Source organism: Sarcophilus harrisii, chromosome 3, assembly GCF_902635505.1.
Source record: "Sarcophilus harrisii chromosome 3, mSarHar1.11, whole genome shotgun sequence".
Taxonomy (NCBI): Eukaryota; Metazoa; Chordata; class Mammalia; order Dasyuromorphia; family Dasyuridae; genus Sarcophilus; species Sarcophilus harrisii.
The window spans coordinates 408,139,519-408,156,393 of NC_045428.1; the positions used below are offsets into that span (position 1 = coordinate 408,139,519).

Consider the following 16,875-nt stretch of genomic DNA (forward strand, 5'->3'; position numbering starts at 1 on the left):
TTCTGAATTATTTTATGTACTAAAATAACTGATAAATGCATCATGTTTTATTTAATACTTAAATGGAATGAGCCTGGTGACAGACTGTATGTCTCTTATCCAAGGATGTGGCTAATTTCAGAAAGACTCATCATCAGGATGTCTGAAAAATAATGAATTTTTTGACCTGAGAAACTCTTGAAGATTATTTATTAAGTTTTAAAGGAGTTTCAGTATGAATCAACAATTATCCTAAAAGTATTGATACAATACTTCTACTTACATAGTATACATATATACATGTCATAAATTCACATCTGTCTGTTGCTTCTAACCATGATAGAAATCATGACTAACTCTATGGCCAAAACAATAACACAAAAACTTGTTCATCACCATACAGACACAGAAATAATTGGAGATTGAGACAGAGAAAGAAATAAAAGAGAGAGGAAGAGAGAGAATGAGAGAAGGATGAAGAAAGTGATAGAGAGAGAGGTCAGGTTGTTAGACTAATGTTCATTGGATCCAGTAGCCTCTCTCTAATAACAGCTAAGATGAATTTTATAAGATACTATGGCTGTAGACTCTAAGGGTATTTTAAAAAATAATTTAGATAATCCATATTATCTTTCTCCTATTTTAATACTAATTTAATACATTGACATGTGATGTCATCAGTTTTCATCAATGGATCACAATACACATGTGTGCGTGCATGCAAGTGTGTGTGTCTGTGTATATGTATGTGTGTGTGTGTGTGTGATTCATTCATATACTCCTGAAAGTTCACAAAGAGGGTCAATCCAATGAGTTGAAGGACTTTCTTAATTTCTCATAATATTTTGAGGACACCAGTGAAACTCTCAGCTCTAATCTCTTGCTCTAACTACATAAGCAGCCCAATTTTTATTTCTGCCATATAATTCTTTAACAACATTCTTTACTTCCACTCTTTTTGGAGTCTGGAGTTGGTTATATACTGCAACCTACTCACACCCACCATGTGCCTTTCTATTGCCTTCTGTGTGATATTCCTCTTTTATCTTTTTGAAGATAGTGTTGCTTGAGGTCTTGTTCCTATACAGCAACTACTATTTTTAATACTGTCCTTAAAATCACATAAATTTATCTAATTCCTCAGAGTTTTACCACTGATTGGGAATTTTTTAAAAGTTCATTTGTAAAACACTAAAAAAATGACAGATTATGAAGAGAATCATCTCACAAAACATTGGTTAGTATGAGGAAAAGGAGCCTGCAGAGGCCTATTTTTACATACAAGTAAATTAGATTATCCTGAGAATATTTGTCGATTCAGTTGGGAAAAGGACAACAGATAGGTATGAAGCAGAATAAATCTGCTAAGATTTAGTTCTGTGGCAATCTGTTCTCATCAACAGAGATAAATGAAATTGAATTCTTCACATTTCACAATACCATTTAAGAGACCATATAAGAGACTAGGAGTGACTCTTAAAATTAAATTGGGAAAAGGAACTGCTTTAGTCAAATGTAAGAAGATGAACTCCATATGACAAGGAACACAATTTTGAAACAGAATTAGGGAGAAATGACAGGTGATACTATTACTTTACAGGAAGAAATAAAAACACCTGCATCTACTGAAAAAGTATTTTCTTTCTCTGTGCTACAAAATCTTTATGAGAATGGTCTTTGCACATGTTAAGAGTATTCTTCTTGAAAACAAAAGAAAGCAACAGACAAGATCTCAGCAATTATTTTCCATAGCAGATTACTTTATTATAATCACATTTCAAACAAAGAAAAATAGAGAATCAGGTTTCACAATATGTTTGTCAAAAAAAAAAAAAAAAGTCATTTGACTCAGAGCAGCAAAGTGAAATCTTTAAGGTTCTTTTCTAACAAGATGGTTACCATATAAGATCAAACAAAACTATGAACAACCATAGAGAAAATTTTGTTACACTAGCGACTGAGTAGCAACATTGGACAATAATCACCAGAATTGTTTGCCAGTCACTCAGCAAGTTTTTTTGCATTTTTAAAAAATGCCTGTGTGGTACTTTGCACTATGGATTCAAAGACAAAAATGAGGGAGAAAAAAATTGCTACACTCGAGGATTTGCCATTTAGTTGGGGAAAGCAAGTGTACATCTAGCAACTGAGACAGGACCTGGGAATTCATTGCTATAGAGAGCTCCTGGTGAGAATTTAATCTACCAGTGTACATCAATACTTTCTCCTCAATTTATATTGTTAGAGAGTTGCCTAGAGTACTAAGGGTCTAGACAAGATCACATAACCAATATGTCAAAGGCTGGTTTTGCTGGCTCCAAGGATAATTTTCTATCCTCTCTGCCATACTACCTCTCATGCACACATACATACATACACATATTATATGCAAAACAAATATAAGGAATTTGGAATGAAGAGGAACTATTAACTTAGTGAGAAAGGTATCAGGAAAAAGCTAGTATAGGAAATGGTTTCTGGACTGAGCTTTACAGGAAACTGGGACCTCTAAGAAGCAGAAGGAGAGGGAATATTTTCCAGAAATTGTTATGTTTAAACAAATGTACAGAAATAAGAATTGGGAAGTCACATGCAAGAAATAATGAAAAATAAGAGTAGAAAATTAAGCCAAAATATGAATGTATTTTAAGTGGTAAACAGGAATCCTAGAGGTAATAGGAACCCAAGAGAGTCTTTTTGAGGAAGGCAGTTAACATGATCAAACTTTTAGGTGCTTTAGGAAAATCATCTTGACAATTATGTAAAGCATGACTGAGAACTTTGAGAACAAGAACTGAGTTTTGCCTTTTTTTGTATCCCCTGCACTTAGCATCCTACCAAGAACATAGTAGCTACTTGTTAAATGCTTGTTGACTGACTTAGACTGGAGGAGGGAGTGATTTTAAGATAGACAACCTAATTAAAAGCTATTGTAATATTACAGGCAAAAAGAAGGAAAAAAAATCTGATCTAGGCTGGTTGTTTTGTGAAAGAAAGAAGGAAATGGATGAGATAAAAATAGTGGAGTTAGAATCAATAAGATATGGTAATTGTTTAGATATGTGGAATAGAGGACAGAGTTAGGAGTCAAGGATGACCTCAATGCTGTACACCAGGGTAACTGGAAGGAGGATGGCACCTCTAGAGAAATAGGGAAGTTTAAAAGAAGTATTGATTATGCTAGAAGGAAGATGAGGTCTGTTTTGGACATGTTCAGTTTGAGATGTCTATGGGATGTACAGTTCAAAATGTCTAGTAATAATTGGTGACACAAGACCAGATCTCATGAGAAAAAGAAAAAAGAAAACTAAGGTTGGATTTTCTGAATGTTACTAGAATAAATCTGATAATTAAACATATGGAAGCTGATAAAGTCACTAAGAGACTAGAAAGAATCAAAGAGGGCCTAGAGCAGGGCCTTTGATGTGTGTGTATTGATACATCAAAGGAAAGTGAGTAAAAACAATTAACCAGGTAAAAAGAAAATAAAGACAGAGCAGTGTCAAAAACCAAGAGAGGAAAGAATATTCTAGAGAAATGTAGGGGTAGTTAATATGTCAAATGTTAAAGAAGACAAAAATGAAGACTGTCAAAAGGACATTAGATCTGACAATTAGGTGATCATTGCTAACTCTGGAGAGTGATATGTCAGTTGAGCGATGAGATTAGAAGTTTGGCTGTAGTAAAGGCCTAGTTGAGATTAAGTACTATGAATTTGGTGTGGAACGCATGAGAATAATTGCATTACTTTCACAGAAGTATAGAAGTGCAAATGAGGAGAAGGATGGTAGGAGTCCATGAGAAGACATATTCCAGGGGAAAAGAGATTTTAGAGTAAATTATACTATATAGTAGAACTAGGAATAGCTAGATGTTATAGCAGAATATAGAATGCTGGGCCTGGAGTCAGGAAGAGTCATCTTCCTAAATTCAAATCTGGCATCAGATGCTTACTAGTTGTGTGGTCCTGGGCCAGTCACTTAACCTTGTTTGCTTTAATCTCCTTATCTATAAAATGAGCTAGAGAAGAAAATGGCAAGCCACTCTAATATCTTTGCCATGAAAATTCCATATGGAATCACAAAGAATTGGATTCAACTTTGAATAATCAAACAACAACAACAAAGTAGAACTAGTTAACTTCTGGGTCAAATTAGGAAAGGAAGAAAATGAAAAAAAAGGAGTGATAAAAAGTCAGGATAGAGAGAGAGGTTCCATAGATTCCCTTGTTTGAAAAGGATAATTCATTGACTGCATCAGTGAAATCTAAGAAAATTCACTCAAGAAGATAAGCTTATCAATCTATATAGAAAGAATGAAAAAGATTTAATGGGCATTGTGTACTTGAACAGATAGAGCACTGAGTTGGCCTATGATCCAAAACTGAACAGAGGACATCTGAGTAGATCGAAATTGTAATACTCTATAGTTCTTTCATTAATTCCAAACTATCCATACATTGCCCCAAAACCTGCCTTTTTTTTACACACAACTATTTTCCCAGGGATTCTATGTGAATATAAATCATGCATCACCACAATATGGCAATAAACACAATTGTTGCTGACCCAAAGGATGATGGAAAGATTGTGGTGGTTATAAGATTGTTGCATATTTTCAACAATGAGCTGCACAAAAAGAGCCTTTAAGAAAACATTTTTCAGGACAAGGTCAAAGCCAGTAAAGGATATGGACTTGTCATATTATGCTGAAGGTAAACAAATAGACAGCCTATCCATAATACTGGTATCCACAAAATATTTAAAACAATAGAACAAGGTCTATAGATTGGAACATCTAGATACAAGTAACAAAAAAAATTAAAAGGAGCCAGCTGACTAGTTGAGGTAGTGCTCATACTTTTGAGATCATGTAGCTATTGAAGTGTTGACTAATAAGTAATATTTCAATATCTTTACCATCAAATTATTTTCTAAAACAGGTCTTCAAATACATGTTCATCCTAATTATGCCCCTAATAATTTAAATTGCTTTCTTTTGTAATCTAGCCCTGTGACTTCATTGTAGTAAGGAGCACCCAATAAAGAACTCCCTTTCTTAAATTTATCAAAACCTTTTAGGCAACTTAATCCAAAATCTTAAGTCTCCATATTTAGATTCAATTTAACAAGCATTTATTAATGATATCCAATGTGTAAGATACAGTAAAAATGAATTAATAAATAAAACTAGGATTTGTTTTTTATTAAAAAAAAATTACTTAAACTGATTTAAAGCAAGAAGAAACCAATTATTATTAAAAATGAAAAGGGTGAATATACCACTAATTAAGATGAAATTAATTATAAGGAGTTATTTCGCCCAATTATATACCAAAAAAATTGATACATTTAAGTGAAATAGAAGATTATTTATAAAAATTCAAACTGTCAAGAGTAGCAGAAAAGGAAATAGAAGATCTAAATAGATCTATTTTAGAAAAAAACTCAATAGGCCATCAATAAGCTTTCTAAAAAAATACACCAGTAAGAGACAGATTACATAAATATTAACTGTTATTTTCTCAGCCAAATTCCTTGAAACAGTTCATTTCTCCATTCACTCATTTCTTATTCCTTTGCAATCTGATTTCTTCACCTTTTCATTCAACTGAAACTGTTCTATCTAAAGTTGTCAATGAGATCTAATTGCTGTCTGATTGTCTTTTTTCAGTCCTAGTCCTTCTCAACTTTCTAAATTTGGCCCTGCTGGCTATCTCTCTTTAATGATCTTTTTTGTCTAGGTTTTCATGAAACTACTTTGGACGAATTAATCTTCTTCTTGTCTGATCACTTTTTTCAGTCTCATTTATTGGTTTATTCTCTTATATTATAGTCTTTAAATATGGGTGTTTCCCATAGTTCTATCTTGTACTCTCTTCTCTTGTCATGTTGTAGATGCACTTGCTAACCTTTATCATCTTCTATGAGTTTAATTATCTTTTTCATGCAGATAATTCCTAGATAGATAGATATTCCATTTTATCCTGAGATTTAGTCCCACATCATCAAGTTACGATTTTTTTTACACCGGTCTAGATTACAAAAGAAAGCAATTAAAATTATTAGGGGCATGATTAGGATGAACATGTATTTGAAGACCTATTTTACATTTCAACTGGATGTCCCAGGTGATTTATTAAACTAAACTTGTTCAAAACACTATTAATTATCTTTGCCCCTAAATCATTCCCTCTTCTATACATCCCTATTTCTGTAGACTTCATCACCCTTATAGCATCTCAGGTTCATAATTTTTGGCTTATCTTCAACTTTTCATTCTCCCTGTTTCCATATATCCCTTTAGCTAAATCTTGCCTTTTCTATTTTTATGATATCTCCAATATCTAGCATTATCTTTATACTCAGTTAACACCTTAATTCAAGCCCTCATCATCTTTCACCAAGATTGTTGTTACAATATTCCCCAATTAGTCTCTCTGCTTCAAGACCATCCTCACCCAAGTCTATCTTCCATTCTACTGTCAATTTTCCTTAAACACTTATCTGATTCTCTAACTCTAATGACTTCCTAATACACCTACAATAAAATGCAAGATATTCCAAAAATCGTGGTTCCATATTAAACTATTTAAACAAAGACTTTTGCAACACCTTGTATAAACTCCACTGACTATTTTTCTTCTGACCACCATCTCCCTCAATCTGCACCCCTTCTATCAATCTGCCTTTTTCTTTTCTCCTGCTTTTCCTGCTTCACTATATATGTTAGATTTCTATATCTAACTGAGTATGTTATTACCTCTTTGAGCCAAATCTGATGAGAGTAATAATCAAACAATGCTCACCCCTCCTTCTTTCCTTCTGCTGTAATAAGTCTTCCTTGTCTCTGCACATGATATATTTTGTCCCATTCTGTTTCCCCTTTCCCTGTTCTCTCAGTACAATTATTTTTTCACTCCTTCATTCCTTCATTCTCACCAAAATCATCTTATACCCACACCTTAATATATTCCTTCTAACTGCCTAATAGATTTACCATGCTTTTTTTCTAGTAAATTTATTTTATTTTTAATATGCATTTCTTTATGAATCATGTTGGGAAAGAAAAATCAGAGCAAAAGGGAAAAATCATGGGAGAGATTTTAAAAAAAAACAGAAAAAAGAAATGAACATAGCATGTGTTGATTTACATTCAATCTCCATAGTTCTTTTTCTGGATGCAGATAAAATTTTCTGTTCAGTCTATTAGGACTGCTTTGGATCACAGAACCACTGAGAAGAACCAAGTCTTTCATAGTTGATCATTGCTGTTATTGTGTACAGTGTATTCCTGGTTCTGCTTGTTTTGCTCAGCATCAAATCATGTAAATCTCTCCAGACCTTTCTAAAATCAATTTGTTCATCATTTTTATAGAACAATAATATTTCATTAGCTTCATATACCACAAGTTGTTCAATCATTCCCCAATTGATAGGCATCTACTCATTTTCCAATTCTGTGCTACCATAAAGAGTTACTACAAATACTTTTGAACATGTGAGTCATTTTCCCTCCTTTATGATTTCCTTGGGATACAGTAATGGCACTTCTGGGTAAAAGGATATGCCCTTTTATAGCCCTTTTTTTTAAAATAATGTAAATTTAATGATGTAAACAGTTTTTTTTGGTCAGTTTTATAGCCCTTTAGACATAATTACAAATTGCTTTCCAGAATGATTGGATCATTTCACAACTCCACCAACACTGCAATAGTGTCCCAGTTGTCCCATGTTCCCTTCTAAATTTATCATTATCTTTTCCTGTCATCTTAGCCAATCTGAGACATGTGAAGTGGTATCTCAGAGTTGTTTAATTTGCATTTCTTTATTCAGTAGTGATTTGGAGCATTTTTTAAAATATAATTATAGATGGCTTTAATTTCACCATCTGAAAATTATCTTTTCATATTCTTTGACCATTTATCAATTGGGAGATGACTTGAATTCTTATAAATTTGACAGAATGCTTTATATATTTCCGAAATGAAAAATACAAGCTATAAAGATTTTTTTCCCAGTTTAGTACTTCCTTTTAATTTTGTTTCTGTTGGGTTTGTGTATGCAAAAACTTTTTAGTTTAATATAATCAAAGTTGTCCATTTTGCCTTTTATAATCTCCAGCTCTTCTTTGGTCATAAATTCTTCCCTTCCCCAAAGATCTGATAAGTAAATTTTCTCTTTTTCTTCTAATTTGTTTATGGTATCAACTTTATGCTCAAATCATGTACCATTTTTGCCTTATTTTGGTATAGAGTGTGAGCTGAGTTTCTAACATATTATGATCCAGTTTTCCCAGCAATTTTTATCAGTGAGTTTTTATTCCAGAAGCTAGAGTTTAGGGATTTATCAAATACTAGATTACTGTAGGCCCTGATTATTATGTTGTGTTTTTCTAATCTATTCCACTGATCCATCATTTTATTTCTTAGCCAGTACCAAATGGTTTTGATGACTGCTGCTTGATAATATAGTTTTAGATTTGGTACTGTTACACCACCATCCTTTGTTTTGTTTTGTTTTGTTTTTCATTAATTCCCTTGTTAGTCTTGACATTTTGTTTTTCCAGATGAGTTTTGTTATTATTTTTTCTATTTCTATAAGATAATTTTTTGGCAGTTTGATTGATATGGCACTGAAAGACTAGGCCAATGTAGGCAGAATTATCACTTTTATTATATTAGCTCAATCTCCCCATGAGCAATTGATATTTTTCCAAATGATTAGATCTGACTTTGTATGAGAAGTGTTTTGTAATTGTGGTCATATTGTCTTGGATTTGTCTTGACAGATAGACCCCCAAGAATTTTATTTTGTCTACAGTAACTGTAAATAGAATTTCTCTATCTCTTGATGATAGGGTTTGTTAGTAATACATAAAAATGCTGATGATTTATGTGGGTTTATTTTATATCCTGCAAGTTTGCTAAAGGTGTTAATTTTTCCAGTAGGGTTTTGGATGATTTTTTAGGATTCTCTAAGTATATCATCATTTCATTGGCAAAGAGTGATAGTTTTATTTCCTCATTGCCTATTTTGATTCCTTTAATTATTTTTTGTTTTCTTATTGCTAAAGCCAACATTTCTAGTATAATATTGATTAATAGCAGTGATAATAGGCATCCTTGTTTCACCCTGATCTTATTGGGAATGCTTCCAACTTCTTTCCATTACAATGCTTGCTGTTGGTTTTAGATGCTACTTATTATTTTAAGGAAAGCTCCCTTTATCCCTATGCTCTCTAATGTTTTTAATAGAAATGGGTTCTGTATTTTAGCAAAGCATTTTCTGCATCTATTGAGATTATCATATGATTTTTATTTGTTAATTTATTTCCTCTTAGAGACAAAACTGATGAGATTAAGCTTCAGACAATGCTCACCCCTCCCTTCCTTCTTTATCTGGATTGTAATAGGTCTTTTGCAACTCTTCATGTGAATGAATTGTCTCATTATACCTCCCCTTTACTCTTTTTTTCCAGTACAGACTTTTTTCACTCCTCAATGTCTTTTTCTTTAATGTCATCACATCAGAGTCCATTCACAACCACGCTCTCAGCTTATCTGATCCCCACTTCTGTCTGCCCCAAAGACAGATACAGTTCTCAAGAGTTACAGATATCATTTTCCTGTCTAAGGAAGTAAACAATTTAACTTTTATATATATATTTCCCCATTTACTCTTCTATGCTTCTCTTGAATCTTGTGTTTGTAGATTAAAATTTCTGTTTAGTTCTGTTTTTTTTTTATAGAACATGACTGAAAATCTCTTTATTGAAGCTCATTACCTCCCCTGAAAGATTATTCTGACTCTTGTAGGATAGTTAATTCGTGGTTGTAACCCCAGGTTCCTTGCCTTCCAGAATATGTTATTCCAGACCTTCTGATCCTTTACTGCAGAAGCTGATAGATCCTAGGTAATCCTGACTGTTGCTCCTTGATATTTAAATTGTTTTTGTCTAGCAGCTTGCAGTATTTTTTCGTTGAGATTTTAGTTCTTGAGTTTTGCAACAATGTTCCTTGGGGTTTTCCTTGTAGGATATCTCTCTCTGAAGATGGTTGATGGATTCATTTAATGAATATTTCCCCCCTCTGTTTCCAGAATATTGAGGCAGTTTTCCTCCTCTTATAGAATGCTATCCAGGCTCTTTGGGAGAGGGGGCAGGGAGGAGGGAAGAGGGTATGGCCTTAGGTAGGTCAATAATTTTTAAATTTTCTCTTCTGGATCTATTTTCCAGGTTAGCTGTTTTGCCAATGAGGTACTTCACATTTCTTCCATTTTTTCATTCTTTTTAGTTTGATTCTTGCTGTTTCACAAAGTCATTAGCTTCCATTTGCCCTGTTCTAGTTTTTAATGTGTGATTTTCTTCAGTTATCTTTTGTATCACTTTTTCCATTTGGTTTATTCTACTGTTTAAGTAGTTGTTTTCTTCAGATGATTTTTTTCCTTCCTTTTACAAATTGTTGACTCATGAATATCTCTCATTTCCTTTCTCATTTTTCTTCTACCTCTCTTATTTACCTTTTAAAGTCTTTTAAAGTCACTTCCAAGAAGCTTCCTTGGGCTTGAGACCAATTCATATCACTTTCAGATTTCCTCTGTGAACATTATGTCCTTGTTTTAGTTTGTGTTTTGTTCTGCCCTATCTCCAGAGTAGTTTTGTATGGTCAAGGTTCTTTTCTGTTTCTTGCTCATTTTTTTCTTTTTTCTTTTTTTTTTTTTTTTTGTATTTCTTCTTTTTTTAACTTTTAAAGTGGAACTCTGCTCCTGGAGTAAAAGGGCTCTGTCCCAAGCTTCCTGTGCAGCTCTGAACCTTGGCTTTGAGCACAAGGGCCCCTTGTATTTATATAGGATAGCTTTGTCTTCCCTGTGCAGGAAACAGTCTGGTTTCCTAATGTTTACCTTCTGAACTGGGATTAGAAGCTCTCCCACTGATTTGTTCCTCTAATGATGTAGGACTGAGAGTATTAGTTGCTGATTTGCTGTGATTAAGACCCTCTCATTGACTTTCCCAGAGTCTCTCTGACCTGGGCTGAACAATCTTTTCACCCCAGTGAGATTGACCTTTTTTGAAATTTTTTCAGTCTGTCTTGAGCTGGAGAGTGGTTTCATTCCATCAGACTCTGTTCAGAGGCTTGGTTTCATGTGGTTAGTAAGGGAAACTGGTAGACTCAAGCCCCTCCCTGATTTTACTCTGCCATCTTGACTTTATTACTAGAACTCCCCTTGGACCTCCAATAGCACTTTATACATTTCTGTCCATTTAGGACCATAGAATCACAGATTTAAAGCTGGAGGAGAATTTAAAAGCCATAGAATTATAACCTGGTCATTTCACAGATGAAGAAATTGAGGCAACAAATGTATGAGGGATCAGGAGGAGTTTCAGGAGGGGAGTCAAGATGGTGGACTAAAGAAAGTGCTTGAACTTTCTTAGGTCTTGCAGTTAATAGATGTCTAAGTTGGGACTTGACTGTCCATGTCCCTGTCTCCTAGTAAAGTACCTTAACCACTGCATCATGTGCTTCTTCCATGTGGTGTTCTATTTTATATTATATAAACCAGCTTCTTGGCTTTACTACATTATTTTGGCTTCACCCTCAGAGTCCCATATTTATTGTTTTTAAGAGTTATAAGTATCATTTTCCCATGTAGAGATGTAAACAATTTAACCTTATTGAAAACCCTGTTGTTTTTTCTTTCCCTTTTTTTTATTGCTTTATGCTTCTCTTGAATCTTATATTTGAAGAATGCATTTTCTCTTCAGCTCTAATATTTTCATCAGGAAAGTTTGAAAGTCCCCTATTTCATTGAATGTCCATTTCACCCCTGAAAGATTTTGCTCAGCTTTGCTGGATAATTGATTTTTAATGGTAATCCATGCTCCTTTTCCTTACAGACTATCATATTCCAAGCCCTCCAATCCTTTAATGCAGAAGCTGCTAAAGCCTGTGTAACTTAAAACTATGGCTCCTTAATATTTGAATTGTTTATTTCTGGATGTTTATAATATTTTCTTCTTGAATTTATAGTTCTGGAATTTGGCTACAGTATTCCTTGGAGTTTTCATATTGGGATTTCTTTCAGAAGATGATCAATTGATTCCTTCAATTACTATTTTACCCTCTGGTTCTAGGATATCAGAGCATTTTTTCTTGACAATTTCTTGAAAGATGTTGTCTAGGCTCTTTTTTAGAATGTGGCTTTCAGGTAGTACAATAATTTTAAATTATCTTTCTTGGATCACTTTTCTAGGTCAGTTATTTTTTTAATGAGGTTTTTTCTACTTTTAAAATTCTTTTGATTTTGTTTGGCTTATTCTTGATGTTTTATATATTCATTGACTTGCAAATGGCAATTCTAATTTTTAAGGAATTATTTTCTTCAATTATCTTTTATACCTACTTTTATATTTTACTAATTCTACTTTTGTTTTTGGCTTTGGATATTAAATCCAATATATGTATACATATTTATACAATTATCATGCTGCACAAGAAAAAAAGAGAAGCAACATAAAATGCAAACAGCAACAAAAAGAATGAAAATGCTATGTTGTGAACCATACTCAGTTCCCACGGTCCTCTCTCTGGGTGTAGATGGCTCTTTTCATCACTGAACAATTGAAACTGGTTTGAATCATCTCATTGTTGAAGAGAGCCACGTCCATCAGAATTGATCATCATATAATCTTGTTGTTGCTGTGTATAATGATTTCCTGCTTCTCCTCATTTCCCTCAACATCAGTTTATGTAAGTCTTTCCAGGCCTCTCTGAAATAATCCTGTTGGTTGTTTCTTATAGAACAATAACATTCCATAACATTCATATACCATAATTTATTCAGCCATTCTCCAATTGATGGGCATTCATTCAATTTTCAGTTTCTAGTCAAAATGGATGCCACAAACATTTTTTTTGCATATCTGGGTCCCTTTCCCTCCTTTAAGATCTCTTTGGAATATAAGCCTAGTAGAAACTCTGCTGGATCAAAGAGTATGCACAATTTGATAACTTTTTGAGCATAGTTCCAAAATTGCTCACCCAGAATGATTGGATCCATTCACAGTTCCAACAACAATGAATTAGTGTCCCACTTTTCCCACATCCCCTCCAACATTCATCATTATCTTTTCCTGTCACTTTAGCCAATCTGACAGGTGTGTAGTGGTATCTCAGAGTTGTCTTAATTTGCATTTCTCTGATCAATAGTGATTTAGAGCACCTTTTCATATGACTAAAAATAGTATCAATTTCTTCATCTGAAAATTGTCTGATCATATCCTTTGAGCATTTATGATTTGGGGAATGGCTTGAATTCTTATAAATTTGAGTCAATTCTCTGTATATTTTAGAAATGAGGCCTTTATCACAGTCCTTGAATGTAAAAAAAAATTGCCCCACTTTATTGCTTCCCTCATAATCTTGTATTCATTGGTTTTGTTTGTACAAAAACTTTTTAACTTAATATAAGCAAAATTGTCTATTTTGTATTCAATAATGTATTCCAGTTCTTTGGTCACAAATTCCTTTCTTCTCCACAGATTTGAGAGGTAAACTATCCTTTATTTTTCTAATTTGCTTATAATATCACTCTTTATGTTTAAATTATTAACCCATTTCAACCTTATCTTGTTATAGGGTATTAAATGTAAGTCAATACCTAGTTTCTGCCATACTAATTTCCAATTTTCCCAGAAGTTTTTGTCAAATAATGAGTTCTTATCCCAAAAGCTGAGGTCTTTGGGTTTGTCAAACACTATATTACTATAGTTATTAACTATTTTCTCCTGTGAATCTAACCTGTTCCATTGATCAACTACTCTGTTTCTTAGCCAGTATCAAATGGTTTTCTGCTTTATAAATTTTCTATAAATTCTATAAATGAAGTGGCCTTGCTGTATCAGATTAAATCTGATACAGCAAGGCCACTTCATTTGCATTTTTTCATTAATTCCATTGAAATTCATGATCTTTTGTTCTTCCAGATGAATTTTGTTGTTATTTTTTCCTAGGTCAGTAAAATAGTTTCTTGGGAATCTGATTGATATAGCACTAAATAAATAGATGAGTTTAGGGAGTATTGTCATTTTTATTATATTCGCTCGGACTATCCAAGAGCACTTGATATTTTTCCAATTGTTTAGATATGACTTATTTGTGTGGAAAGTGTTTTGTAGTTTTGCACATATAGTTCCTGATTTTCCCTTGGCAGATAGATTCCCAAATATTTTATACTATTGACAGTTATTTTGAATGGAATTTCTTCTTGTATCTCTTGCTATTGCATTTTATTAGTGATGTTTAAAAATGCTGATGATTTATGTGAATTTATTTTGAATCCTGAAACTTTGTTAAAGTTGTGGATTATTTCTAATAGTTTTTTTAGTTTATTCTCTAGGGTTCTCTAGGTATACCATCATATCATCTGCAAAGAGTGATAATTTGGTTTCCTCATTACCTACTCTAATTCCTTTAATTTCCTTTTCTTCTCTTATTGACAAAACTAGCATTTCTAATATAATCTGAATAGTAATGGTGATAGTGGGCAACCTTGTTTCACCCCTGATCTTATTGGGAATGATTCTAGTTTATCCCCATTATATATTATGCTTGCTGCTTATTTTAAATAGATGCTATTGACTATTTTAAGGAAAAGTTCATTTATTCCTTTACTCTCTAGTGTTTTTAATAGGAATGGGTGTTGGATTTTATCAAATGCTTTTTCGGCATCTATTGAGATAATCATATGGTTTTGGTTAATATGGTTATTGATATAGTCAATTATGCTAATAATTTTCCTAATATTGAACCAGCCCTGAATTCTTGATATAAATCCTACTTGGTCTTGGTATATTATCCTGGGGATAACTTTCTATAATCTCTTTGCTTATATTTTATTTAAGATTTTTGCATTAATATTCATTAGGGAAATTGGCCTATAATTTTCTTTCTCTGTTTTCATCCTACCTGGTTTAGGTATCATTACCATATCTGTGTCATAAAAGGAGTTTGGTAGGAATCCTTCTTTCCCTATTTTTCAAATAGTTTATATAGTATTGGAGTTTATTGTTCTTTATATGTTTGGTAGAATTCACATGTAAACCCATCTGGCTCTGGAGATTTTTTCTTAGGGAGTTGATTAATAGTTTGTTCTATTTCTTTTTCTAAAGTGAGACTATTTAAGTAATTTATTTCCTCTTCTGTTAATCTAGGCAATCTTTATTTTTGTAAGCATTCCTCCATTTTACTTAGATTATCAAATTTTTTTGGCATAAAGTTGGGCAAAATAACTCCTAATTATTGCTCTAATTTCCTCTTCATTGGTGGAAAGTTCTCCTTTTCATTATTGAGACTAACAATTTTATTTTCCTCTTTCCTTTTTTTAAAATCAAATTAACTAAAGATGTATCTATTTTGTTGGTTGTTTCATAAAACCAACTCTTAGTTTTATTAATTAATTCAATAGTTTTTTTTTACTTTGAATTTTATTAATCTCTCTTATTATTAGAATTTCAAGTTTGGAATTTGATTGGGGGATTTTAATTTGTTCTTTTTTCTAGCTTTTTTGTCACAAGCCCAATTCATTGATCTTCTTTTCTCTATTTTATCTAAGTAAGCATCTAGAGATATAAAATTTCCCCTTATTACTACTGTGGCTGCATCCCACAAATTTTGGTATGTTGTCTCATTATTGTCATTTTCTTGGATGAAATTATTAATTGTGTCTATGATTTGCTGTTTCACCCATTCATTCTTTGGAATGAAATTATTTAGTTTCCAATTACTTTTTGGTTTATTTTCCCCTGGCCTTCTACTGGATGTAATTTTTTTGTATCATTATCTGAAAAAAAAATGCATTTATTCTTTCTGCCTTTCTGCATTTGGTTTTGAGAGATTATTATGTCCTAATATGTGGTCAATTTTTGTATAGTTTCCATGAACTGCCAAAAAGAAAGTATACTCCTTTTGGTCTCCATTAATTTTTTTCCAAAGATTTATCATACCTAACTTTTCTAGTATTCTATTTACCTCCTTAACTTCTTTCTTATTTATTTTGTGGTTCTATTTATCTGTTATATTTTTGCTCTCTATTTCTTCTTGCAGCTCTTTTAACTTCTCCTTTAGTAATTTAGATGCTATACCACGTGGTGCATATATGTTTAGTATTGATATTGTTTCATTATCTATGGCACCCTTTAGCAAGATATAATTTCCTTCCTTATCTCTTTTAATTAGATCAATTCTCGCTTTTTGCTTGATCTGAGATAGGATGGCTAGCTCTGCTTTTTTTAATTTCATCTGAAGCATAATAGATTCTACTCCAGCCTTTTATCTTTACTCTGTATGTATCACTTTGCTTTATATGTATTTCTTGTAAAAAAAACATATTGTAGGGTTCTAGCTTTTAATCCAGTCTGCTATCCGCTTCCATTTTATGGGAGAGTTCACCCCATTCACATTTACAGTAAAAACTACTAATTCTGTATTTCCTACCATCTTATTTACCCCAAATTATACTTTTCTCTTTCCTTTTTTCCTTTCCTCATCCCTAATATTTTACTTATGAGTACTACTTGTCTCAAGCAGCTCTCCCTCTTTCTTATACTTTTCTCCTTCTATTTCTGATTTCCCTTCTATTAGCCTACCCCTTCTCTTTTCCCCTTTCCCCTACCACTTTCTGGTAATGTGAGAGGAGTTTCTATATGTAACCAAATATATCTAATATTCTCTCTTTGAGTCAAATCTAATGAGACTAAGATTCATCACAATGTTTATCCTCGTCCCTTCTTTCCTCAATTATAATAGGTTTTCTTTGTCTCTTTGTGAGATGTAATTTCCCTTATTTTACCTCTATTTTCCCCCTTTTCTGGTATAATCCCCTTTCCACCTCATTT

At 32.7% G+C, this 16,875-nt stretch overlaps 1 protein-coding gene across 3 annotated transcripts in view; it reads left to right on the forward strand.

Annotated features, from left to right (window-relative positions):
• Window positions 1–16,875, forward strand: part of LOC100917842 (sodium channel protein type 1 subunit alpha) — a 208,351-nt gene that overhangs the window by 168,420 nt on the left and 23,056 nt on the right. The window lies entirely within an intron of this gene.